A 27,663-nucleotide genomic window follows, 5' to 3' on the forward strand; every position below is an offset into this window, starting at 1 on the left:
TGTGCTAATTCTGCTGTAATAATTTTGCTGGCTTGCAGGTTCAGGGGTATTCATGATGTTTTTATTCTGAGATGCATTTCACCATCTCTGAAACTCTTAAATCAATATTAGCATGTGTCTTCAAATCTAGTGTTTAATTTTGTAATAGTAAATTTGCCATATATACTACATATATGTTCACATTCTTCTGCCTGTGGTGCTTTAGATCATATTTGCTCAAAAATTAATGCTTGATATATACTTCTTTTTTAAATTTTAATTTTTCTTTCTTGCTTATTATTTACAAGCAGCATGCTCTGACAATATATGTGCCTTTTACTAGTTATAAACACTGGATAATTCCATTCTGCTTCCAACCAGTCAATGAGCACAAATTAAAAGTTTCCAAGATCTACTCCCGTTAAAGTGCTGAAACTTTCCTACATATCCAGAATTATCCTCAAAGTGGAATATTGCCTCTTATTAGTAAAATGCAGTATCCTCAAAGTGGAATATTTCCCCTTATTAATAAAATGCAGCCATTTGTTGGTGTTCAAATTGTTTTGTCCATCACCTGTATTCTGAGCAGAAAGTATGCAATAAGTAAATAGTGAAGTCTGTTAAATTTTTAAATGACTCTTGAAATAGTTTTATTTGAATATTATATCAAGAGACTGTGCTTTATTTATTTCAGTGAAGGATTTTTAGCCCAAAGAGCTCTTAGTCTCAAAATGACATTTTGTGTCGTTTCACTTCCTTCATTGGTTCACTTTTCAAACTGTTGCCATCAAATATTATCGCCACATATTATATTTAAAGAAACTAAATAATCTTCATGAATTCATGAATCTTTCTCGCATTGTAGGAAAACAAAACTGGTACCTAGGGCCATCCAATTTTGAATAGCATAGTCCTCCAATTGAACATGAGCACTTGGAAGCCTGAATTTTGAGTTTTGAATTTGTTTTATTATCTATTTCAAATTTTGTTAAACTTTAATGAATTACTGAATAACAAACTCGGCGATTTGAAAGCGAGCAATGGCAACACTGTACGGAAAACATTTTTATCTCCAGCACGGGAGACTCTGTATCGGAAAGTCTGAAGATGTGCTGTTTTTAAATACTTTGTGATATTGCTGTTGAATTCAATTTTATGCTGTTTAAGTGCAAAGAACTTGATATTTAATAAAGGTAACACACAAGGCATTAAAAAAAGCCCTTTTGTGAGTAATATAATTTTTTTTAATGTTAATAAGCATTTTTTAAATACACCATAGTTAATGCTTTCTTTTTCTTTCTTGATTAGATCTCCAGAAGACTGAAGTTGCCATTTAGCTTATCATTGTGCAATTTGTACTGAGAATGATTGTGTCACTGTGTATTTGCACTAAAGGATGAAGGAGCTAACCTTCTGCATTGCTGTAAAGCATTTGCAGTATAATACAAAGTGTGCATTATTGGCTATTTTGTAGAATTTATAAAAGTGCTTTTGTATATATTTATGTTTGAAGTCATTCCACTTTGGACTTCTTTTAGCCTTCTGTAATTATAAATTTTGAGTCTATATAGAAATTTCTTTGGGCATTTTTGTTTTAGTTTTGGTAAACTGTTTAAGAATATGCAGTATTTTTCAAATTGCAATTCCCTACCCCAGGTCATTATTTATTTGATAAATTACAGAACCTTCAAGTCTTATTTTTGTTATATGATAGCTTCTTAGGAGCATTTGTGTGCTTTTCCTTTAGCTTTACTATATTAGCATTGTTACTAGAAAAGTTATATATTTGTATAATTTTCTTTATTTTTGTAAACTGTTACATACATTTTTTTAATGAAAAAAAGTTTCTATGGGTGAAATTTACAAGTGAGACTAGGCTGTTGTGTTACAGTGTTGTGTATAATTGTGTATTTTTATATTTTGTTTTTGTTTATTAAACCAAGTCAGAAAACATTTCATACATTTGAAATTCTCTATCTTTCTGTACAGAACTGTATTTTTCAAATGGGTATTGCATTTATTTATTTATTTGTAAAACTTTGCTCAGTTAATGGACTGCAATTGAAATAACAGATCATTTGGTATCCACTTTATATGTATTGTATTACCCAACTTAACACTGGGCCTTAAAATGTGGAGACTGTGCTCAAATTGTAGCTAGATGAAAATTCAAAATTTATGAAATGTATTGTGTGAAACAGTGGTCAGATCTTCATATATTTTTTGTTGGTATTAATGCCATTAGGCATTTATTGGCATGGTAAATGCCAACAAATGCCTAATGTTGGTAAATGAACACAATTTTAATGAATTTTGATGATTTTCAATAGGAATACTCCTGATGAAATTGAAAGCGCAAATAAGCAAAATTACTAATACAATGAAAAAGTAAAATAATGTTGAATCTTATATATAAATAAGGAATAAAGATAAAAATGTTCACATTAACAGTGATAGCCAAATATTATGCATTTTTTGCTATTTTGCTTTTGTGTGTGAATTATGTTTTCATATTATACAGTAATTTTCATATATTTTTATATCAGATGTATAATTTGTTTACAGCTTTAAAATAATTATTAGACTTGAAGAATTCTCTGTATATGCTGGGCTTAAAATTGTTTATCCACCAAAATTAATAACAGAATTTTTCTATTTTCTATTCCATTAAAATATAGTGAAGTCTGTCATCATGATAAGCTTTCTATGGTTGGCATAAAAAGTTCATTGTGTATCTGTTATGAAGGAGGAGGATCTATCTGTATGGTTTTCTTTTTTAAGGGCACATTCTTGTTTGAGTATATTCACATCTAGTTTATTGCTAGAGTACATTGCACATTAATGAAATAATCTTCAGATTGTCATTCCATATTGCTGCCTTGATTGGTATGATGATTAGTAATGCTGGCTATTATATCGTGGGACCCGTGCTCTAATCCCAGAGAAGCATAGATGTTTGTAAGTGGTATGCAGGCACTAGTTGAAGTACTGGTGAGACAAAATTCTAAATTTATGATTGCATATAAAAGCATATTAGAGGAAAGTAACCATAACAGTTAACTTTTAAATTATTCCTTTTGGATAAAACCAAAAAAAGAAGGGGGGATAATTATACTCTTTCTCTCTCTCTTTCATGTGTGCTCTTTCTTTCATATTTTATTTTTGTTCTGAAAATGAAGTATTTAATCTTATAACAAATAATAAAGCCAAAAACAATAAATATGTAGGAGAATGAAAAGAATTAACCAATGAAGTAAAATATTATATTTTCTCGATGTTTTATTTTTATCCAAAGTTAAATAATTTTGTATTCAGCTGCTAGAATAACATGTAAATACTTAATTTTATTAAAATAGTTGTTTATATTTCTTAACAGCATCAAAATATTATTGTTGATGAAAGAAATATTTTTTGATTTTATGAGACAATCAAAACTTCAAGTAATAATATTGGATATCAAGGTATATTGAAATAATTAAGATTATTACTAAAGATGTATTCTATTTTATACATTATCTGTACATTTACAGAAACTGTATAATCTGGTTATTTAGGAGCTACAAATGATAGTGCACTTTATGTGATTAGTACCTGAGGTTTAGGTTCTTATTTAGAATTTAAATCATTTTGTTAATATTCTTGTATACTATCTGTTAAAAAATCGCTTTCAACAACAATAATTTTTTATTGTATCTGCTAGCTACCAGACATATTTCTCGATTTAGGAATTAAAAAGGGAAACATTTGTGTGATGATCGGAAAAATGAATTAACAAGTGCTATACTTTGAATTCTAAGATAATGAGCAAAGTTTCAAACTGATTTTCAAATTTTTTAATTCAAATTTACTTTTTACTGGTGTACAGTGGAATTTGTATGTGGAGAATGTTTTTGTAAATTGCAAAGTTTTGTGGATATTGATTACCCCTGCCCCCAACAGAAAGTTGAAACTAGTATGTATGATTTTTCAAATATTAAAATTATATCGTTTAAAATATACTGGATGGAAAATAAAATAACATGCTACCAAACCTGAAGTTATAGCTTCAGTTTTTATTTTCATTTTGAAGATATTTTAGAAGGAAAAGAAAGTTTTTGCTATAAGATGGCATTACATAACATTTAATATGTGTAAGATGTTCTTCAAATAGTAGAATGGTCCAAATATTGTATCTTGGAATAAAGCTAGGTAATATATTTTATTTTTTCTTCTAGTGTAAGCGTTAGTCTTAAATTTTATTAACACATTTTTAAATGTTTTCCTGTGTATATAGGAGCGATGATTTTTAGCATTTTAAAGAAGAAAAGGTAATATTTTATATTCCAATCAATATACATTATTCAAATTTATTGTGGAATTTTTATTCTTATCCTGCAAATAAGTTAACAAGGTATTCATGTTTGACAGTTAGCTTTTGGTTTGCAGGGTATACTAATTTCTACATCTTAATTTATTTTGATATTTGTAATATCTAAAATAAACTATTTCAATTAATTATTTTTTAATTTAATTACACTATTGTGTAATAAATGAAAATCAGTTTTAAAGCCAAATGAAATAAAAAATTATCATTACTAGGGAGTTTGTTATCAAGTTGAAACAGGATACTCTTAAATTATAATTCAGAGAAGTTTACTGTTTCATAAGAGTTTTAAAATATGTCAGAGCCTTTTGAATATCAGTTTGGAAAATTTCGCAGAGCAACCCTCATACTTTCTATCTTGATTTCTCTCTTGATAGTAACTGGTTCTTGACTTAAGAGCGCAAGTTTTTTACAAGCCTAAGACACAACAAGCTTAGATTATTTAAGACCAATGACACAGACAGTGACCAACAACACAGAAGAGATAAGAGAATCACAAATACAAATTTTTATATGATTCAAACTGGCTTTAACTATTAGTTAAATTCCCTTCAAGAAAAGAAACTATAAATTCCTGGAAGGGAGATAGGAAAAATGGAGGGAATTGAAACAGCAAAAAATAAAGATTACATAATCAAAATTGCATGGGGCAAAAAGGTTAAATCTTGGCATCATGTAAGTACAGCAAAGCAAACAGAAAACTTTCCATATTGTTATTTATTAAATATATCAGTAATTAGTTATATTTAATTACATGTAAATAAAGAAACTTGTAGTTGAACCTCTATTAACCCTCTGAGTGGCGCTGTATTTTAGTTCCGTCATGAAGACCGGTATTTAAACAGTATTTATTAATTTAGTTTGTATAATTACTTATTTTAGTCTGTATTTTCATAAACTTTCATTCATTAAGATTATATTTACATTATTAAAGAAAGTAAGAAAGCAAAATATCTTAAATTATTAGCTATTATATGCCAAGTAGCTAAACTTCTGATAACCAGATAAACTCGGTCATAACGATCAGAGGGTTAATGGATATTACAATTTAGTAAACACTTCCTAAATTTCCAGATCCTTGAAATAAGAGATCAGTGCATTCCTGGACAATAGATCCCATGAATGTGTTAATGAAGGTTCATCTGCATTTATATGTATTAGATCAGTTTATTACCAAGACATATATAAATAGTATGTATGTATTTGTAAAATTTTTGCATTCACCTCTGTAATTATATGGCTAGACATTCAAGAACTATAGTTAGATATTTTGGTTTTATATATTATTTGAATCAGTCAGAAAATATTAAGTGGGATAACATTGTGACATGTGGTAAAAAGGAGGATGAAATGAAAAGTTTTAAGAACTACCAAATTAGATAAAAGAAAATACTTTGCATCTGAAATATAAAGAATTGCATTAAATTATAACAAAGCATACAAGGGCTATATTCCTAAAGGAAAGGATGCCTTTGCAAAAAAAAACTTTTGAAGAGAAATTAGCTCATAGTTGCATTGCATGTTGGGAAAATCACGGAAATTCTCATGCAACCAGCTCATTTGTCAAGATTTGAACATAGATTGAACTACCAGGATCAAGTGATTTTCTCTCTTGGTTGAAATTTTTTCTACTATCTTGTATATACTTCATTTCCGAGGTTACGGCCTTCTTTACCATCCTCTTTTTTTAGCATCATCTCTCCTGCCCTTGAGCAACCTCTTAAGTAGTAAGCTTCTCGGCCAAGGGGATAACGAGACCTTTTTTACCTCCGATACCACCAAATGTGGGCAGAAGTATAAATAAATAAAGCCTATCTGTTCTAGGATTATATATTGGACACAGCCCCCTAGCCTACCTAGCTGCCGAAGCTGATCACATGAATAATGGGGAACAGGCCAGTTTAACCACAAAAGATGGCAGCCAGCAGCCCAGCTGTTCTCATAGAAAATCTAAAGCTATTGTAATAATTAATTAAAATTTAAGCATCAAAATTAGCTAGTCTCCAGAAAACCAAGCCCTAGGTCTGAGTAATAAAAATGTTAGAAAAATGAAACAAAGTACTAAAATATGACCAATGAGTGACAATCCACTCACTCATCAAGCCTAAACTTACAAACCACACCAAAACGAACCCCCCTCCAAAAGAAGGTTTAATACATATGTAAAAACAACACAGAATTAAAAAAATCATACATTCATAAACATCCACATTAAAAAAAATCAAAATATCCCTATTATTTCTCAATTCTTGGTCTGCATGATCTTCCTGCAAAATCTAATAAATTTTTGATTTTCTCAAAACCTTCACAATATATTCTTCTGTATATCTCTTCCTTGCGCTCATGGTCAAAACACATTCAACAACAAAGTGCTTAGTGACCCCATATATAAAAGCTATTGTAGGATTGTCTGAGTAGACCTTTCCAGAAAAAATTGCAAGCTAGAATATTTAATCATTTTCATTACAGATTTAACTGTTTAACTAATTTGGGCATACACTGTGCAAGGGTTGCTATTTGTATTTCTGGCCTAATGTTGAAAACAAAAATTATGACTGAAATTTGTTTTATTGTTTTTCAAAATATTTTCCTTGAAGATCAATACATTTCTGCATGCGTTTGAACTAATTTTCGAAGCACTTTTACCACTCCGATTGAGGTAACTCCAAAGCATGCATTTTGAATGCATCAACCACTTCTTCAGGTTTCACAGATTGCTGATCATATAATTTATTTTTGATGTGCGGGAATTAAAAAAAAAGTCATTGGATGCAAAATCAGGGCTGTACAGCAGATGACACATCGATTCGATGTTTTAGTGTGTCAAAAATTTCTTCGTTTAAGCCAATGTGTGAAAGCTTGCATTGTCGTGATGAAGAATGATTCGCCTCTTCTACTTTTTTTTTTTTTTTTTTTTAATTTCTCTGATGACTTCTGGCAAACAATTTGCTCATGTACAATTCGGAATTGACTGTCCAGCATTGCTGTAATACCACTGTCGCACGTGGCCGGTGTGCCGAACAAACAGGCAACCATTTGCTTCATCCGCAAACAACTTTTGTTGGATTTGGCTCATCTTGGAAGAACCATACAGTCGACTGCTGTTTTATTTGAGGCTTATATACTAGATTCATGATTCCTCACCTCTGTTGATGTTATACACAGCCTTTGATGGACCTTGAATGTATTTTTCCAATATTTCCTTGCACCAATCGACACAAGCCTTCTTTTGAGCGTTTGTCAGATTATGTGATATCTATCGTGAACAAGTCTTTTTTTTATGGCCAAATGTTCATGTAATATCTTATTGATGCTTGTCATGCTAATGCCCTAAGATACCTCAATCTTATGGTATCTCACATGATAATCATGCTTTATCAATTCACACACAGCATCGATATTTTCTGGCACAACAACCGATTTTGGACAACCTTCACTGAATTCGTCCTGGAGTGAATATCAACTAAGACTGAATTCATTATTCCAGTTTTTTACAATGTTGTAGGATAATGCTTTATCTTTGCATAAAGAAGTTCATTGAAGCACTCTTGTCTTAATAATCCACATCAGAAATTATGAAAAATAAGTTAACGAGTCAGTTCCATTTTTTGCCCGAGACGAATTTTTCAGTTTACCATAAATAACACATACCACACTAAAATGACAAAATGTTCTGAAGAATTTATAGTTAAAAATATCAAACTTTCGATTAGAATTGTATGCGGTCACCTAGCAACACTTACAGTTGCCAAGGCTAGAAATATAAATAGCAACCTTTTTACTTGTGTTGCATCTTGACTTGTCTGTGTGCCATATATATAAAAGAATTTTCATGTTTGGTTACTGGCTTAAATATTTGTCCCTGATTAGCATATAGTGCTTCAAAAAGATGGCACTAATAGTCCATTGAAATATTGCCATATTTTTTCCCTAATTAGTTTATAAAACTGGGGGCAAAATAGAAAGGATACTAATAGTCCTTTAAAGCATTATTTGTATTTTAAAATTCCTTTAGTTAACACGTTTTCATTATGTTCATTTTCAATTTTGTGCTGTCTTTTTCATTTTAATGGAAGGTATTGTTAGCATACATTTGTAGTGATGGGAATTCTGATTGGAAATCAAGTATATCAAAATAGCAAAAGTAAATATAATAAAGGTGACTTTCATTCTGTAAAGCAGTTGTTGAAAAGTGATTGCAATAATCCTTCACCTGCACTGGTCAGTTAGGTTTACTTTTATTGGAAGTCTTGCAGCTCATTTGAAGATCAAAATAACTGCTGGAAAAGTACAGTTTATGATGATTCCATGGACTGATTTCACTGGATGTTATTCTTACAGAAGCAAGGTTGCCAACTGAAGTATAAAAAAAGTCATCTCGGCACCAGGGTATTATAAAAAATTTAATACTTGAATAATAATGGAGTTAAAGGCTGTCCACACCAACTCCATTTTTTTTTATCTATGTCTCATACCTTGCTTCAAATTATATCATTTTGAAAAACAGACCTGTAATAAACAAGAAAATGTGTGAGAGTTTAAAATTTCAAATAAATTCCTTTTCCCCCCTTATTTCTGTGCTTATAACTGTAATGTATATTTATGTATGCAATACCTGAGTATACCTAAAATGTTAGCTTTCACGAAAATAGTTTTTAGTTAAGAACACAGAACATATAAATTGAGGTAAGCATATTTTAAAGCTAAATAAGCAATTTAAGCTGCATTTGAATCTGTATAATAAAGAAGTAAATTGTTTCGACTAAATTGCCATAAAAAAAGAAACAGTTTAATGGTTATACAGTTATACCTGAAATTCGTGTCAATTAATTAATCATTTATATTTTAATTGTTGCATTTGTTTTACGCATTCACCTTAACTTTAGGACTTACATCTCCAACAAACATATGTTTAGTTTCTAATGTGAAATGATTTGTATGAAACTGAGAACCTAAAATTCTATGAAACTTCAATGATTTTTGTTACTGATATTGTCAATGAAGAATTATATTTCTTAATATTTCCTTTTATTTATCTGTGATTTGTGGATTGAATAGCTTTTTATTCTTAAAAGTGTGAAATATACTAGTTTATATAGTGTAAGGTAATTGTGATGCATAGAACTAAGATTTTTTATCTTAAACTTCTGATTACAGTCAAAAGTCGTTAATCCGGACTCGTCGGGACTTCGGCGATTCCGGATTATCGATTTTTCCGGATTATAGATCATCAGTTTAAATCTCGTAAGATGGCATGCAGAAATTCTAAAATTAAAAATATAAAACCATAATTAATGAAATAAAGAACAATTATGATCTAAAGGGTATCAAAATTTACAAAAAAAAAAAAAAAAAAGCTTAATATTTATTTGTTTATTTGTTTACTTTATTAAACATTTCTTTCAATGTAAGTTGTTTAAGTTGCTTCGTTTTATGTGATAATACTTTCTCTTTAATTCTATAAACAGACATAATTTCTTTTTCAGTTACAAAGTTCCGCTATTCAAGTCCCGTTAATTGCTGTGCCGAGAATACCGACTAACTTGTCAAACGAAATTTTTTCGTTTTCACTAACCTCTCTGTCACATTCTTCATGTCTTTATCCATTTTTTGGAGCAGTTCCACTTTTTGTTTGTTGGACATCGAAACACTTTCGTTTTGTAGATCCTTTGGAAGTTCCAGCATCGGAAATTCTATTTGACATAATGGAAATTTCAGGTTTACTTTTATAAAATTGCTCTTACAGTCTGCAAAAAATAATAAGCGAGATCCAATTCGAAGATTAAGGAACAACGCAATCATTAACATTAACTGAAATAGATAATTAGATAATTTTAGCTTACACCGTCCGTTATACATTAAACGCGCAGGCGAAAACGTATTCTGCACTTGCGCACACGCATATGCGCAGTAATCAAGGTCTTACGCGCATGCGTAAAACGCCTGTGCGCATGTGCCAACGCAGCGCATGCGCAGAAAGTTTTTAGCTTTGAGGTCCGGATTATAGTTCATTCCGGATTATGGGTGTCCGAATTAACGACTTTTGACTGTACTTCAGAATATCTAACTATGACTTAATTGAAGAATGTTTCTTTTCTTGAAATCTGTGATTATATTTATTTATTAAACAAAAGGAGTGCCAAGCTTTTCATGATATTTTTGATTGCGAAAATTATTTCTGATACAAATTAGAAATTAATAATATACTGTAAGTGTATTTACTAAATAAAATATTTTATATATTGAAAACAAATCTTGTATTTAAATGTTTTACTTTAGCAATAAAAGCTACAGTGTTAAATTTTTAATATCTTATATGAACTAAATGTTATAATTTATTGTATGTGATATCTATCCGTAACTATATATATATATATATGGCCTAATAATATAGCATGACATGATGCACATGTAATGCTAAAAGCCAATTAAATAATGTTTTGTCTATTTAATGTTATCTATAAATTAACATTTAAAATAAAGTCAGTGTTTAGGAAAAAATATAATTACCGTAATTTCCGGAAGAAAGGCCGCATCAGCGTAAATGCCGCACTCGAGAAAAATGGCGGGAAAAAATTTAAAATTACACAGAAACGCCGCTGTAGATTAAATTGCGTGTGACATCGTCATGGGCCGTATAGATGCAAAAACTCAATCTAAGTCCTGATATATGACATACCAGTTAAGAAAAATGCATGAAATGAAATCATAACTCAAAAATAAATTAAAGGTAAGAAATGTATAGCTTCTGTGCCGTTTAGAGACATTTTCAAAAATTTTCCGCTCCCTAATTAAAAACTATCCAACAAGTACTTGTACCCAAGCTGATGGGATCTGTATTTAGCAGAATGCCAAGAAAAATCCATTCATGCTGAAGAGGAAATACGTCAGAGTTTGTTATTGCGAGGCAGGTGGAGTCGTGTCCGCCTTTGAAAAAAATTGCAGAAAAGGCAGGGGTGGGGAGAGGATGGTTATGGAATGGCAGAGGAGAGAGACTATTCAAACTGATGAGAATGTTGATTTGAAAGGAGGAAGAATGTTATTGTTCTGAGATCTCGTTTAGGGTGAATAAGGCGTGTAGGTCCGTTCAAGGGAAAGAATGTAAACAAAATAACGTTCGCAAAAAGCAACTGAGTGGTCTTTTGTGTGGGAACAGCACCAGTCTATGCACAATGACAAGACCATCCAAACAACGTACAATGACCATCATAGGAAATATTTTATTTTTAGTGCACCTAAACGCCACACCCGCTGAAAATTTAAGTTTTAAACACGTAAACGCCGCGGCGTTTCTTCCGGAAATTACGGTAGTATCATTAATGCAATACATTAATTTTTATTTAGTGATTTTTATACAGATTGTAAAATGATTGACATATACCCATATTTGAAGAAGGAAATTGTTGAACTTTTTTGCAAGCTTTGTTGAGCAAATTCTTTAACTTTCCATAAACTAAAATTCGTTCATTCAATTATTTTTCAATGTACTTTTTTAATGAAAGAATTTATCATAGAAATATCTATATAATATTTTTAATGCTCACAAAATCAAAATAACTCAAACTCTAATTTTCAAGTACTTCCAATTATTTTTTGTGTTAGTTAATAGTAATAAAAAAACTGAACTAAGCAACATGGTAAAAACTGCTGTGTGTTTAGTAGGAATAGTACAAGATAGCAAAAGAAATTTTATAAACTTTCTGATCAGCTAAAACTCATTACTTTATTTTACCTTTATCTTGTGGTACCAGTCCCCAAAAGAGATGGATATGACCTGTAACACCTTGACGTTTTTAATTCTTTTGATTATTCTTGCCCCTCCCCCCTTTTTTATGTATCAAGTTCTTATTTTATTTTGTAATTTTTTGTGGTACTGTTCCGTTTTAGGAACCGTAAAAAATTACAGCTAAAATATATGAGCAACGCCAAATCTAGCAAATGGGCTCATTTAACCGCACACCAAATCTAGCGAATGTGCCGAAGTGCATAAATTTAGATAGTTCTATATTTATAAGTCGCCATTGAAATACTAGTTTAATTTTTTGATTCTTTTCTAATAATGCTATGAGTTTAACAATTTGGGAATTACCTAATGACGAAAAGTCTGCAATAGAATTTTTTCAAAGAACAGGCATCATTCATGATAGAAAATTATGTTTGAACAACCACGAGATGACATTGTGCTTTAGCGGTAACTCAGTAGCGAAATGGCAGTGCAGGAAAGAAACCTGTAAGAAAGGATTAAGAAGAAGAAAGGCAATAAGAAAAAGGCTGTAAGAAAGGATATGGAAGTCAAAATTGGTTCGAAGGATCGAAAATCCCCTAACCGTTAGGTTCATCTGTTTTTGGTGTCAGGAGATGACATCTATTGAATTTTGTGAACTCCAGTGAAGATGAACCACAATACAAGTGTAAACTGGAACAGTTACATGCGTGAAGGGTGTGCCGCAACTTTATTTACTCAATCTAACTTGAAAATCGGCAGATGGGGCAAAATTATTGAAGTAAATGAAAGCCTTTTCAGTAAAAGAAAGAATAACATTGGATGGGTTCTTCCGCCACAATGTGTTTTCGGCGAATTATGCAGAGAATCAAATTAAGGTTTCTGTCTAATCTCTGTTCCAAAATGATCGAAATGAAAACTTTGTTCAATGTCATAAAAGAAAATATCGCAGAAAGAAGCATTAATTATACATATGTGTGTGTGATTATGGCAAAGCCTAGAGGGCTATCTGTCTAAGGGGAGGGATGCCTTCGTGGAGGACTTTCTAAGGGAAACTGGCTCATATACACGTTACCCATGGCGAAAACCACGAAAACGCCCATGCAGCCATCCCGTTCGTGGGATTCGAACCTCAGACCGAACTACCAGTGTTCAGCGACTTTACCACTCGGCCGTTGGTGGGTCTTATTTATACATACTGCTGGAAATCATACAAATCGGTTGAACTGCAAAATACCAGTTTTTTTAACATTTAAAATCTTATCACTAAACCCTTATCACTAAACCTTATCACTCTTATCACTAAACCCTTAATGGTTTCGTTCATTTTTCTTTAGCCATTGCTCTTTCTTAATTAATTCAGTTTTCTTAACAAAGTTGTGGAGGTAATTGCATTAATTTGCAAAGGTACTCCGGAAGCCAACGCCTTGAACCTTAGGCCGTAATTATTTTTGGCAGCACTGGCATGAACAGTAGTTTGTCGATTTTTTACGGCCCTTATAACGGAATTGTACCTTTTTTATTTCTCATACGGTTAAATTCTATTTGGTGAAAAAAGTCTGTAAACTATTTTCTGCTACTTTGTGTATTTGTGTATGTAGCTATATATTGAATGATTGCAACTTTATATTTTATTTTCATAAAATTTAGCTCATGATAGTGGTCTTTCTATTAACTTATGATATGCTTTGGATAATTTTGTATCCACTTCTTCAGACTCCAAAGCTGTTAGAAATTCAAGAAGATTAAATCTATTTTTTCTTGATTATTTATTAAATTTATAATTCATTGTGATAAATTCAGTTAATTGCAGATGCTGGCTGAACTTGCTGAACAAGAAATGAGATCAAATTTTTATTTCTTTATACATTTCTACATGCATATGTTTTATAATATAATCCTATGATGTAAATGGGACAAAGCAAAAAATATACTGCAAAGAATCTGTTGATTATACTTTTAAAAAAGTAATACATTAAAAATGCTTTAAAAAAAGTATAAGTAAAAGCCCTTTTTAAACTGGCATCCATTAATTGTACTGTTCATAAAAATTTTGTTGCTAAAACATACTACAAACGTATTGTGTTAGAAATGTCTTTTAAATTATACTAATAGTAAATTATATTAGAAATAACTCATTATAATTATAGGTAAATATGTGTAAAAATTAAAGTAAAATAATTTGTTTTTAAATAATTTAGAGGTAGTACTGTTTAAGAAAGGAGTGACTGAATTGTGTTAGAAAGATCTTCTTACAATAAACGTGAATAAAAAGCAATAAAATAGTTATTTTAGATAAAGTGTTGGTTTATGATAGCTGAAATGTTATACAGTACAAAGTCTTTAATCCAAACATCTATAATCCGGAATGATCTATATAATCCGGACCTCAAAGCTACAAACTTTCTGCGCATGCGTAATGTTTACGTTTAATGTATAACGGACGGTATAAGCTAGGCTAAAATTATCTAATTATCTATTTCAGTTAATGTTGCAGATTGCGCTGTTCCTTGATCTTCTAATTGGATCCGGCTTATTATTTTTTGCAGACTGTTAGAGCAATTTTATAAAAAGTAAGCTTGAACTTTCAATTATATCAAAAAGAGTTTCCGATCCTGGAGCTGCCAAAGGATCTACAAAGCGAAACCATGTTTTGATGTCCATCAAACAAAAAGTGGAATTGCTGCAAAAAAATGGATAAAGGCATGAAGAAAGTGACAGAGAGGTTAGTGAAAATGAAAAAATTTCAATTGACAAATTAGTCGATATTCTCGGCACAATTACAGGACTTGAACAGCGGAACTTTGTAACTGAACAAAAAATTGTCTGTTTATAGAATTAAAGAGAAAGTATTAGCAACTTTAACAACTTGCATTGAAAGAAATGTTTAATAAAGTAAACAAGTAAATATTAAGCTTTTTTTTTTTTTTTTTTTTTTTTTTTTTTTTTTGTAAATTTTGATACCCTTTAGATCATAATTGCTCTTTACTTCATAAATTACAATTTCATAGTTTTAATTTTATAATTTCTGCATGCCATCTTACCAGATTTAAATTGATGATCTATAATCCCGAAAAACCCCTAATACAGAATCGCCGAAGTCCCGACGAGTCCGGATTAAAGACTTTGTACTGTATATTTCTTGAACGAAATACATTACTTTAGAAGAATTGGAAGTCTTGCTATAAATAGGAGTTTCAAATATTGATGTATTATTTAGAATATTTTATTTACTTATGAGATTAACAAACAATGATACGGATTGTTGCTGAAATAATTTAATATGTGGGATGTATGGCTGAGCACAGTGTATACATAGTTATGGGTAGAACATTCATTTCAAAGCAAAACTAAAAATTTTTAATTTTCTTCTATGTTGCACCATTTCCCGTGTGCTTCACTTAACTATAGATATAAATTTGCAGTTTTAACTCAAATATAGTGAGCTAATGTTTCATTGATTCAAGTATTAAATTTCTAATTTTTGTACATGCTTTGTATGAGTTTTTTTAGCATTATAAATTTGTAAATCAAGAATCTTTTAGAAGCCTGTTATTTTTAGCAAGGGGATATTCCAGCTGATTACAGATGAAACATATAATTAATAGTAATAATAATTAATATTTTTTCCTTTTTGTAAAATAAATGAAGCAATTTTTTACATTACAAAATAAAAGCAAATTTTGATAACTAATTTCACTAATTTATTGTACATCATCAGTGAAATTTTTCTGCAGTTTTTGACTTCTGCCAATTTTATATTTATTCAAAAAGTTAAAATTGATAGAAATCTGAAAACAATATAAGCTAGTAAAAAAAAATGTAGAATACATTAAGAAACTTTTTTTAGTTTAAGCATATTTTTAAGTTTTGTTCATGTGTATAAAATTTAAGCATTCCATATTGGCCTGAAGATAAGACAACCTGATAAGCATGCATCTTGCATGTCGAAGGAATAAAATTATATTGTCTAAATACCATATCTTGATGTAAAACTAAATAAATGAATTTTCTTTTGATGCAAAATTTAAGTAGTTGATAAATTATCTTAATACATTTCTTAAATATTACTGAAGTGATACTGATGCCTTCTAAGGATGTTATTTACAGCATTAGCATGCACCCGTCCTTCCAAGTGCTATATGTTACATCCTAGAATTTCACTGGGACTTATTTACTTGGTTCACACAACAGTATGTAGAGTTACTGTGAAGGCTTAAGAATCATTTTTATCACTTCTTGCTGGTAAGCTCATAAACTTCCTATTAGCTTTCTACAAGATAATAAAGGATATTGTGAGTACTGTATGATATTTTATAATACCCTTATAATAAAATTTAGTTATATATATGTAATGTAGGAAAATATAGTTTTATGTTCAGGTTAATTACAGAACATCAAATGAAAGAATTCTTTTTTCTAGAATTTTACATCTTTTTTCAGAAAAAGTTTATGAAACTTATGATGCCTCGTAATTGCAGCACTTTCATTCAATTTTTCTATATTTTTTTTTCTTTAAATTATTAAGCAAAAATGCAAAGCTAGAAGCCTTTAAACAAATTGCAGTTTTGTTTAAAGTACTAATTGCTGGCTTTTAAAATGTTACTGTATTTATCAAAGTGTTTTAACAATTCTCAGGATCCAAGCACAAAAATCAGTGTTATAATGCATATGTCTGCATTTTAATTCTTTTCAGCATTTTTATATATCTCTAGTTGGTTATTGATACTTTTTTAAAATTAATAAAAATTTCTGTAAAGTTGATTTAAATATGCATTTACATGTGATTGTGCGCAATGATAAAATAGAACCAGAAATATAGATATTTTATATAGCCTGGATCCAGTTGGATCTAGATATATTTGCCCTAATGACTTTTCTTTATGCTAATTGTGATGAATGTTATGTGACATAGTTAAAGTTTGTGTTTCAGTGTTAATAAAATACACTTAACTGCTATGTAACATTCAAGTTGGTAAAATATAAATTCTATTGTATATAAATTGTTTTGCCTAATAAATATAATTTCTGAGAAATATCGCAGTATTCTTTGCTTTAACTAAGTCTTGAATGCAATCCATTAAATTATTGACATTAAATTGTCATCTCTATCAACATTATATTCATATTCTAAGTCATTATTAGAACAATTTTATGTTACAGTACATATCAATTTTTAGTGAAATATAAATTTATAAACATTTTTAGCTGATTTCTTATTCAACAGGCAGAATACTGCATTTCTTGCCTTATCTCACAGTCAATTATTGTAGTTATTTCTGTTACCGATAGACTGTGTTCAAAAGAAATTTAAAAAAAAAAAAAAAAATAGAAGATTAACCATTGTAAAATAGAGAATGTTTCACATTCCTTGGGAATGTTATACAGTACAAAGTCCAAAATCCAGACGTCTATTATCCGGACCTCAAAGCCACAAACAATTTTTTTTAACTGTTTGATTGCCACGCAACGCAAAAGCGCTGCGTTCATTTGCCTCGAAAACCGCCCCACAGCGCTTTTTCGCTGCGAGTTTCAGTGTGTCTTTGTTGCTCCGTGGGTGTCAACGTACGTAGTGACTGACTGACTGACTGACTGGCAGGTTATTGCCGGCAATGCAGTCCTGTGAACTGCGTATCCGGCTCTATCAAACTAGCCCCAATGGCGACATCACGATAAGTCTATCGTCACGTACATACAGTAAATAGGAGGTGGCAAAAAAAAAGGAGGGGACCGGCATCATTCGGTCAGGAGCGCTGAGCATTATGAACAGAGGTGGAGATGTTGTCATGTAATACAAACAAACTATTTTCATATATATACAAATTTATCAAGTGGGGAAGTTCGAGTTACAGACGTGGGCCGCGAATGGACGTAGGTCTTTATCTTATCCTCCATTAATATGACATAGTTGAAAGTCAAAAAAATATTCATGTGATCACACTTAAATGCCTTATCATAAAAGTGCCTATTAAGTTTGCGTATGTGCTCCTCAAGTGTATCCAGACGCAAGTCATGGTGAAGAGTTAAGTTACTGACATACATATGCGCGTTAGTAATAGTACGAAGCACTCTATTCTCTATTAGTTGCAGCCTTTTAATATCATTTTTACGTATCGTCGACCAAGCAGGCGATGCAAATGTGATGACTGGCCTAATAGTAGTGAGTTAAATTAAACGCTTTCTTCTCAGGTCAAGACTTGAAAACTTCCCTAGAAGGGGCTTTAAGCTATTAATAACATGGAACGCCTTTTTGCGAACATGTGTGATGTGGTCCTTCCAGGTAAGCTGTTCATTAAAGACTACCAAGATAGGTGGCATTTCGAACTTTTGGGACAACTTCATTAAATAATGTAATATTCTCCTGCACAGGCGTCCTGGTGTGTTTTTGTCGCACTGTGATCAAGTTAGATTTTTGGGCGTTTATGGATATTCTCCAATTTGCGCACCAGTTCTCAATACTAGGCATGATGTTCTGCAGCTTACGAATAGCAAAATTTGCATTTGCGGACTTAACGGCCAAGGCCGTGTCGTCCGCGTAACATCCCAGGAAGAAATTATTATCTAGCTGCGACCTAGGAAAATCTGCTACATACAAAAGATACAATATGGGACCTAAAATGGATCCTTGAGGGACCTCTGCATTTATTGGCCTGACGCTGGAGTGATCTTTTCCAATAACCACCGTAAAAGTTCTATCTTGGATGAAAGACGCAATTAGCTGAATTAGCTCTCTCTCTCTATTATAATGGATTAATTTGAAGATAAGTCCCTCATGCCAGACGCGGTCGAAAGCTTTCGCCACGTCTAGCATGAGGATTGCCACATTCTGTTTCTTATGAAGTGCGTCTCCTCAAAACTCTGTAAGTCTTACTAACTGCTTTGTGGTGGATAACTTGCTTCGAAACCCGAACTGCTCCGGGGGAAGGACGTTCAGATAAGGCTTTAATCTGTTAAATATAACTCTTTCGTAAATCTTTCCAAAGCCTGGAAGCAAACTGATAGGCCTGAATCCATCAGGTTTTGTTTTATCTTTGCCGGGGTTTGAAAGAAGTATGACCTTCGCATGCTTCCATTTAACGGGAAAGTAACTTAACTTTAAACTTGCATTTATGATGCTAGTAAATATCGTGATGCAATTGACAGGCAGATTTCTAATAGCCGTGTTACTAATCATGTCATAGCCAGGTGTCTTTCGTCTCTTTAATTTCTTAATAATATCCTGGACCTCAGAGGGCGATGAAAATTTTGGGAGATTTGTGACTGACGGCGCGTTTAGCCAGTCGCGTAAATAATCGCAAACTTCGTAGGTAAAATCAATATTACGTGGGATGCGGTTTGGCATAAATTGCTGTTCAAGGTGCTCCGCCAGTACGTGTGCTTTTGCGTTGTTAGTAGTGGCAATATTGTTGTCAGTATAAATGGGCTTGTTGCAAGTAGCAGTACCTTTAAGGTTTTTAATAAACTTCCATAGCGAACCGTCCTCTGGGTTTAAATTCAAGATCCTTTCTTCTCAAACCTCATTTCTATGCTCAGCAATTTTCTTTTTAATGAGCCTGTTTAATTGATTTAACTCTCTCTTAACAAGAGGACTCCAAGTCAAATTCCATCTTTTCCTTAGTCGGTTTCTATCTTTAATTAAGTTCCTAATGCTCTTCGGCAGTCTACCGGCAAATTCCTCCTTATTAACCTGACGAGAGGCGTTATTGACTGCAATATTTATGCTGTCTGTCAAATTATCAATGGCTGCATCTATATCATTTCTGGTTCTTAGGACTTCCAATATTCGGAGGGTTCACCTGCAAGATGTCTTTGAAAAGGTTCCAATCAGTAAGATTAATTTTCTCGCAGCTTCTTTCTTTGGTCGTACCAAATGTAACGAGGACCGGCAAATGATCAGAAGTCAGCTCATGTACAACTTCAGTGAACATCGGAATTGAGGTGTTAGTAAGTAGTAAGTCGAGGATATCTGCCTGATGAGTATTATCAGGACGATATGTAAATTCTGCAGGCGCTTCTAGTGTAATTGTTCAAAAAGTCATACAGGGTTTTCCCGTTTTTATTTGTAGAACGACAACCCCATTCTCTGTGCTTAGCATTGAGATCGCCTGCTAAGATTAACTGGTTCTGTTCAAGACAAATATTCTTAAGAATATCTTCGTTGAATTTCACTTGAGGAGGATTGTAGAAGGCACTAAAATAGATGGTACCCAGAAAGGGTAATAAAACCGAAACTGTAACTAACTCGTGAGAGTTGTTTCTATCCTCGGCAATTAAGCAAGACTGAAGGGAGTTTCGAACGTACACCGCAACACCCCCCCCTGTGACTCAGCCTGTCGCAACGATATGTACGAAAGTTGTTGATCCTTGTGCTACTACACGGAGTAGCGTAGGTCTCCGTAATCAGGGCGATGTCAACTTCATGATCAAATAGAAAATTTTCAAACTCCATTAATTTATTTTGAATGCTGTGCGCATTCCAATACACTAATCTGATGGGAGCCTTAGTAATGGTGTTATTGGCCATTATGTTCACCGGATTTGGGAGTTTCATCAATTAAATTTTTGGCGTGTTGTAATTGTTTTGAAAGTAAGAAGCCGGAGCTTTTAATGACACTTACTAATTCCGCTAAATCCTCGAAGACCTTTTTTGCTTCTTTGATAGTGTCCGTGTAGAGGCCAGCGGATAAAGCCTGCGCAAATGTTTTATTTTCGACTACACAGCTTGGGAAGGTCTTAACCTTGTCTTGTTTCTTCTTAGGGAACTTTTCACACCCCCTGAAGTTCGAAGTGTGTTCTAATTGACAGTTCGCGCACTTCGGGGGTTTCTCCTTACTTTTATTTAGACATTCATAAGAATAATGTTCTTCCGCGCATCTCACACACTTGGGTGTAAAGTAGCAACCGGCCTGGGTGTGGTGGAACCCCTGGCAACGGTAACATTGCAGGGGCCCAGCCCGATCGCGGTAATCCTCAATTTTGGTACCAAGTCCACATAAATTAGTGATATTATAAATTTCTTTCGATTCGTCTTTTTTGGGAAGTGTAATTAAGAATAATGGTAACTTTATAACGTCACCGTTACGCCTACGGGTCATCTGCTTAATAGATTTAACAGTAAAGTTTTGAGCTTCGAGTGCGTCTTGTATGTCATTGATTTCAGTATCAATCAGTAAACCCCGGATTACAACCTTTAAGTCTCTATCCTGAGGGAGTATAAATGAGTGGTGTTCAATTTTGGCAGCACGAAGTAGTCTAACAATGACTTTGTAGTCATTAGCATCCTTTGCAAAAATTTTAATACCTTTAGGGGTATTTTTACTCGTGACATCTATATTTCTCTCAATGAATGTGTTTCTTAAATTTTGAAAATTTTTATTACTAACTCTGATGGTAATGGGCGGAACTCTACTTTTCTTAACAAATTCCGCTTCAAGGTCATCATTTTGCGTGGTAGTGTCTATTTTTGAAGTGCTAATCTGCTCATTAGCAGCAGAGGAAGTATCCATTATTTCGTTATCAGCTGTATTTGCATTTTCTACATTCTCTTCAATATCAGAATTTTTAGCGTTATTCATTTTATCCTCATCATTATTGTTCACCTTAGAAGGAGATTTAGTAATATTTTTATTTTTACCCGTACTCTCTGTGTTGCTTTTAGCGGGTGCAATATAGGGTTTAGTTAAGGGAGGTAAGTTACTTATAACAAGTGCTTTGTGCTCTTGTTTTGATTTCATCACCGTCGCCTTAACAGTAAGACTACGTACATTTTGATCGCCTCGCCTTTTCCTGTAAAATTCCTCATCGGAGCTTACATCTTGATCTAATGTTATTTCATGATCCGAATTAACCTCAGAGTTTTCATTCAACTTTATAGGGCTACGAGAACGATCGTTCTCACTGTGTGTAGCATTCCTGTCATCTTTATGTGCATCAGTGTTATGTCTAGTAACTCCACGTGTGTCACTATCTGATCCTGCAATGTAATTTTCAATACTTGCAAGCATTTGTTGATAAAATTTATAATCGCGCTCCTTATCACTCGCAAGTGCACCAGCAACGCTACGTACCTCATCCAATTCAGCTAGAAGCTGCTGAAAATCTAGCCTTACTCTATCCATGATCAAAACGATAAAGGAAATCGAAGCGCCCAAAAACGCTCAAAAGAAACCTGCGCCCTGTATCAGGGCCCGCTCGACGGCGTCTCGGCAGACAGATGGGCAGGCGGAAAACTCACTGGGCTCCTGACGAACGCGTAACTATGATGAACGCGTAACTGCGAAAGCTATGGAGTAATTAAGTAAGCTAAAAATCCAGCTAAAAATCAAATAAAACAAATCAGTGCTAAACAAACACCAATAAGCAAGCAGACGTTTTAGAGCAACGACGTGATAAATCAATTCTATGGCGTTGAGTTGAACCGAGCATCCACTAAGCCTAGCACGTGGCTGTACTCATCAAAGTGTGAAATCATCGCAGAGACCGACAATTTCAGATCGAAAAGAAAGCACAAATTTGTAGGCTTGTATCCCACACAAGGCCTTTTTACAGATCTCAGAACGCAAGGTTCAACGAGAATCTAACCTTTTCAGAGCGAGATACAAGGAAAGCTAAAATAGTAGATAAATCAGCAAGGCTTAGCACAGAGCGAGGGGACTGAGCACCTTCACGCTCAGCGTCTAGCAAGCCGATGATACGTAGTCTGACCTCACGCGTACTTTGTATCCTTTAATTTCCTTTTCCCACTATTGCCGTGTGTAGCTTGCAGATAGCAAGCTGTATACCGGCTGTCATAAATTAAAAAGTACATTGCAGGTATAGCAAATGCATGAGTGTGTCCGGAGGACAGATGCAAAATGAAAGAGGGTGTGACTACTTTGTCACGTGAGGCTATAGCGGCGTCTGGTAGGCTGGAGAGATGCTGGTCCAAGTTTCAGGTACAGTGTGCATTTTTACAAATATTCAGTGCATAAACACATCAAAGTGCATTTTTCTCACAATTAGAAAGACTATATACAAAATAAAATATGTATTTACAAAGTAAAATTACGCAGGGAGTCCAGCAGAAGCAGTCAAAGATATCTTTTAGTAGAGGTCTTTTGATTGGCTGTTGAGATGTGTATGCGAAAATCTTGAAAAGTTGCTATTTACAAAATATTCAATTGCAGAGACATAAAAACATATTTTCCAGTAAACTAGAAGTTAAATTAAATAAAATAAAAGAAATTTGAAACTAATAGGAGCAGTGAGAGATCTACATGCGACATGCGACGGGGGACGTGGGCACCACCCCTTTACCGTCGGTTAATTGGTGTAGCGCCACGTCCACCAATATCTAGAGTTGAACCTTGAGTCTTTCAAAAGAGCAATTACATGGCCATACAAGGGCTGTTAATATTTAGTATTACATTCTTGTTTGCTGGTTAACATATTCTATGGATAACGTGATTTACAGAGTTACATACTGACTTTGTCTCTCATTTCCGGCATACAATGCATATGCATTACCTGAATTACATTAATCTTACATTGCGTTGGATTACTTTTGTGTACAATTACAGTTTTTAGCTGTACATTTCAATAAATATACCTACATTACTTGTAGATTGCATATAAATACAGTTTGCATGTACAGTTACATATGCCAATATTACATGTGCCTTGCGTTACATTATTTTTATATACATACATAGTCAGGCACGCCTGCTTCACATATTACTTAATTTTACCTACACTGCTTAACCTTAGGTTACATATACTTGCAGTTGCATATAGATACATGCAGATACATTCTCATTAATTTTTTAGATACAAATATTTACAAACATAATAGTCTTACAGGTTACTTACATTACATGTTATTTGGGTACTTATTGCATAATTTTCCAGTACATGAAATAGACATTCCAATATATACATTGCTTTGCGTTAGACATCCTATATCCCTTATTCATAATACAAAACATATATGTTACCCATGCATTTTTATTAGACATTTCTGCATTTATATTGCATTACTTTAAATTGCATAACTTACTTATACATAGCTTACTGATACACAAAAATATTTACATATATTACACTCCCTTACATTACTTTGCTTACAGATATATGCACTTTCATACATTCGTTATGCCTACATTATATATCGGTTCATTATATATGGTCTTACGGTATAATTTGCCGAAATTTATTTACACAGTACATGCACATTGTTAAATGCAACTGACTTTCCAGGTATGAATACAGGCAGTCTTTATACTGTGAGTTTCTAGTCTACATTATAGTTTCTTACAATTCACTTGAATGACAGTTTTCCTACATTGCAATACATGTCCTTTTTAAAATGCTTAAGTTGTTTTTACATGCTGGGTTGTTCTATGGCTGACACAAGTCTGTATCTAAGTCGGACAGTCTGTCCATCAACTGTACCAGCTTTTTAATAAAGTGCCGCTGTTTTATCATATATTTACAGGACGGCTGGCGATTTGTTTGAGGGAGATTGATATGCAGTCCTTCTGTTAATGGGCATGACGTTAGATAGTGCTCTGGTGAGCCTGAGTCGCCGCATGCACATTGACTTGTGTGACTTATGCCACTCTTGAAGAAATATTCCGGGTAGGGCCCATGCCCGGAAATGAACCTTACCAACTGTGCGTTCGCTACATTTCGGCTAGTGTCCACATAGCCGATGAAGTAGTGGGTCCTTCTCCCTGTGGTGCATTGGTCCCATTCGTTCTGCCACATGCCAGTAGCCCTTAGGCGTAGTGTCTTCTTTAAATACGAATGCGGCCATGGGATGATAATTGGTGCATCAGGCGGGTCAGTTGTTGCCTCTTTGGCGAGTTGGTCGGCAAGTTCATTGCCATAGTGACCAACATGAGCCTTTATCCACTCTAATTTTGTGCGGTACTGAGGTTACTTCTAAGATCTCTCTGGATTCCCTGTATAATCTCCGAGGGATGATCTGCATTCCAAATGGCATATAACGATGATAAGCTGTCCGTTTTAATGGTGACATGGCTATGCTGGTGCGAGTGCAGGTAGCGAATCGCTTGTGCAATTGCCACTGCTTCGCTTTGAAAGACACTGTTATGTTGTCTTAACTGTCCCTTCCATTTCTCGACTGCGTTGTCTTGTTTCGTGGCGACATAGGCGCATCCCACTCTTTCGTCCAATCTAGACCCGTCTGTATAGATGGTCATTTCCCTTGAGTGATGAGTTGCAGTGGGATTAATTGAGATAAGTATCCCTTTGCCTTTCTCTGCCGGGTGGACGTCAAGAGGGCAGAAGTTTGTTTCGTACTCATCCGGGTAGTATGTTTCATCGTCAAAAGTAACTGCCTTCTTAAGTTGCAAAATGTGTTGGCGTGCTGCCTCCTCCTCAACCCGGATGTGCAGGGGAAGGAGACCAGCAAGTACGTTAATGGCATCGGTGGAGGTGGTGCGGTAGGCCCGTGTGATTCCCAATGCGAATGGTCGTTGTATGCTGTTAAGATGTCTGACCTTCCTTCCTTGCATTGGGTAGGCCCATACTGCGGCAGCATACGTCACTATCTTCTCGATGACTGTCGTGTACAATACCTTTTGAATATGGGGGTTAAGCCCCCATTTGTGACCATAAAAGAGTTTCATTTGTTTGGCTATGGCTGCCGTCCGGAGTTTGAAATCCTGCACGTGAGGGATCCAAGTCATCTTATGATCAAAAGTGACCCCTAAATATCTTAGCTGGTCCACTATCTGCAGGCGTTGGTTGTTAATCTTTATGGTGGGGCGTCTTACTAAGGATCCTCCTTTTTTCGGAATTAAAAGGACTTTTGACTTATGTTCTGCAATTGTGAGCTTAAGTTTGGTACACTGGTCATGAAAGATCGCGCAAACTTCATTGCAATTTTTCTGTAATTTTTCTCGCGTGGTACCTTTACGATAAGCGCCGCGTCATCCGCGTATGCAATGATTTTAGTGTGCGCCGGCCACGTCGCTGTCAGTACTTCATTCAACGTTAAGTTCCATAAATGCAGCCCGGCGCACGATCCTTGCGGACATCCTCTAGTTTGCACCTTTTCGATAATGCCTGCATTATGCACCGCTAATAGCTTCCGATCCTGCAGGTAGTTGCTTATTATACTATATATGTTACTTGGGCAATTGGCCCTTCGTAATGCCTGCTTGATAGCCGGCCACCACAGCGTATCGAAAGCATTCTTTAGGTCTATGCTGACCATAGCCGTGTGGTGGCCGCTGTGTCTATTTTCCAGAATTGCCTCCTTTATATTATGGAGGGCATGCACCGTCGATGAACCAGTCCTGAAGCCATATTGGCTGCTGCTGAGATAACCGTTGAGATGCAAGTGGTGGCGCAGTCTGTTGATGATTAGCTTCTCCAACACCTTCCCCATCGCCGACAAAAGGCAGATGGGTCTGAATGATGAGGCTTCTGAAGGATCTCTGTTTTTCTTGAGGAATAATACCACTTGCCCTATTTTATATGGTGTTGGAAAAAGTCCTACTGACAGAAGCTTATTGAAATAGCTTACGAAGAATGTAGGGTATGCCTTTATGGTAGCTTTTACGATTGTGTAGTCCATGCCGTCTGTCCCGGGGGCTTTCTTTCGCGGCAGACTTGCCAGCACTCTCTGCAGTTCTTGAAGCGTGAATTCCGGATCTGCTTCTGTGTCTACACTATTTGTATCTGCTCGAAGGGCAGCTTGTTCGGCGGTGTCTTGCTCTGCATCGTCCTGACTGAACACAGTATTTAAAACTACAAGCAGTAGAAGACTTTAGTTCGTAGTCACGTGGGAGGTCACCCTCCCGTGCCTTGACCCCGATAGTGGCTGCTTAACTTTAAGCGTTTCAGTTTTCCAAGTAAACACAGGGTAAAAACTTAGGTTGGAAAGTTCTGATTTGCATTGAGGATAAATGCAGTAAATGGTCTAAGGTGCCTGTTTTCGTGCAATATTTCATATTCAAAGAGGTTAAATTGACGCATATGATTGCAGTCCTGGGCTTCTCTGAAGAAATTCCGATTTTGCTTTGCGATGAACTTATCCAAGGGGTCGATCTTGAGGTCATCTTGTAGACACTTATTTGTCATGAAATAGTGAGCATTCGTAATAATCCTGAGATAGCGGTTCTGCAAAACACATAATTTATTGAGGTCAGTTTTCGTCAGGGCGGCCCGCCCTGGGGAGGCGTAAGTCATGATCGGTCTGATCGCAGACGTGTAGATGAGCCGCTTTTTTCCCAGGTCGAGAGTGGAGTATTTACCAATAATTGGGAAGAGACATTTGATAATTTGTAAAGCCTTATCCCTGACGTAATTTATATGGTTAGTCCACGTTAAGCGATCATTTATAATCACTCCGAGGTACTTGGCATAGGGAACAATTGGAACAATTTCGTTAAATAGATAAAAGTCCTCTTTCGACAGGTGTGTTCCTTTTATTTCTGCGTATGAGGAGAAGTTGAGATTTGGCTGCGTTTATTTGGACTTTCCATTGCGCGCATCATTTTCAATGCTAGGAATGATATCTTGTAGTTTTTTGATGGCGTGATTCATATTAACCCTCCAGGCGGCAAGGCCGTATATATGCGTTCGAAAA

The 27,663-nt window shown here is 34.2% G+C and overlaps 1 protein-coding gene across 1 annotated transcript in view; it reads left to right on the forward strand.

The window, feature by feature from the left end:
• LOC146994483 (uncharacterized) overlaps window positions 1–17,101 on the forward strand; it is a 69,406-nt gene extending 52,305 nt beyond the window's left edge. Inside the window, exon 7 of the mRNA XM_085826201.1 lies at window positions 1,288–17,101. The gene's annotated coding sequence lies outside the window, so the exon portion shown is untranslated. The remainder of the gene's footprint in view (window positions 1–1,287) is intronic.
• Window positions 17,102–27,663: the final 10,562 nt, after the last annotated feature.

The sequence above is a fragment of the Stegodyphus dumicola genome, chromosome 11, assembly GCF_044657685.1.
Source record: "Stegodyphus dumicola isolate Sdum_Otavi_A_Nest chromosome 11, ASM4465768v1".
Lineage (NCBI taxonomy): Eukaryota > Metazoa > Arthropoda > Arachnida > Araneae > Eresidae > Stegodyphus > Stegodyphus dumicola.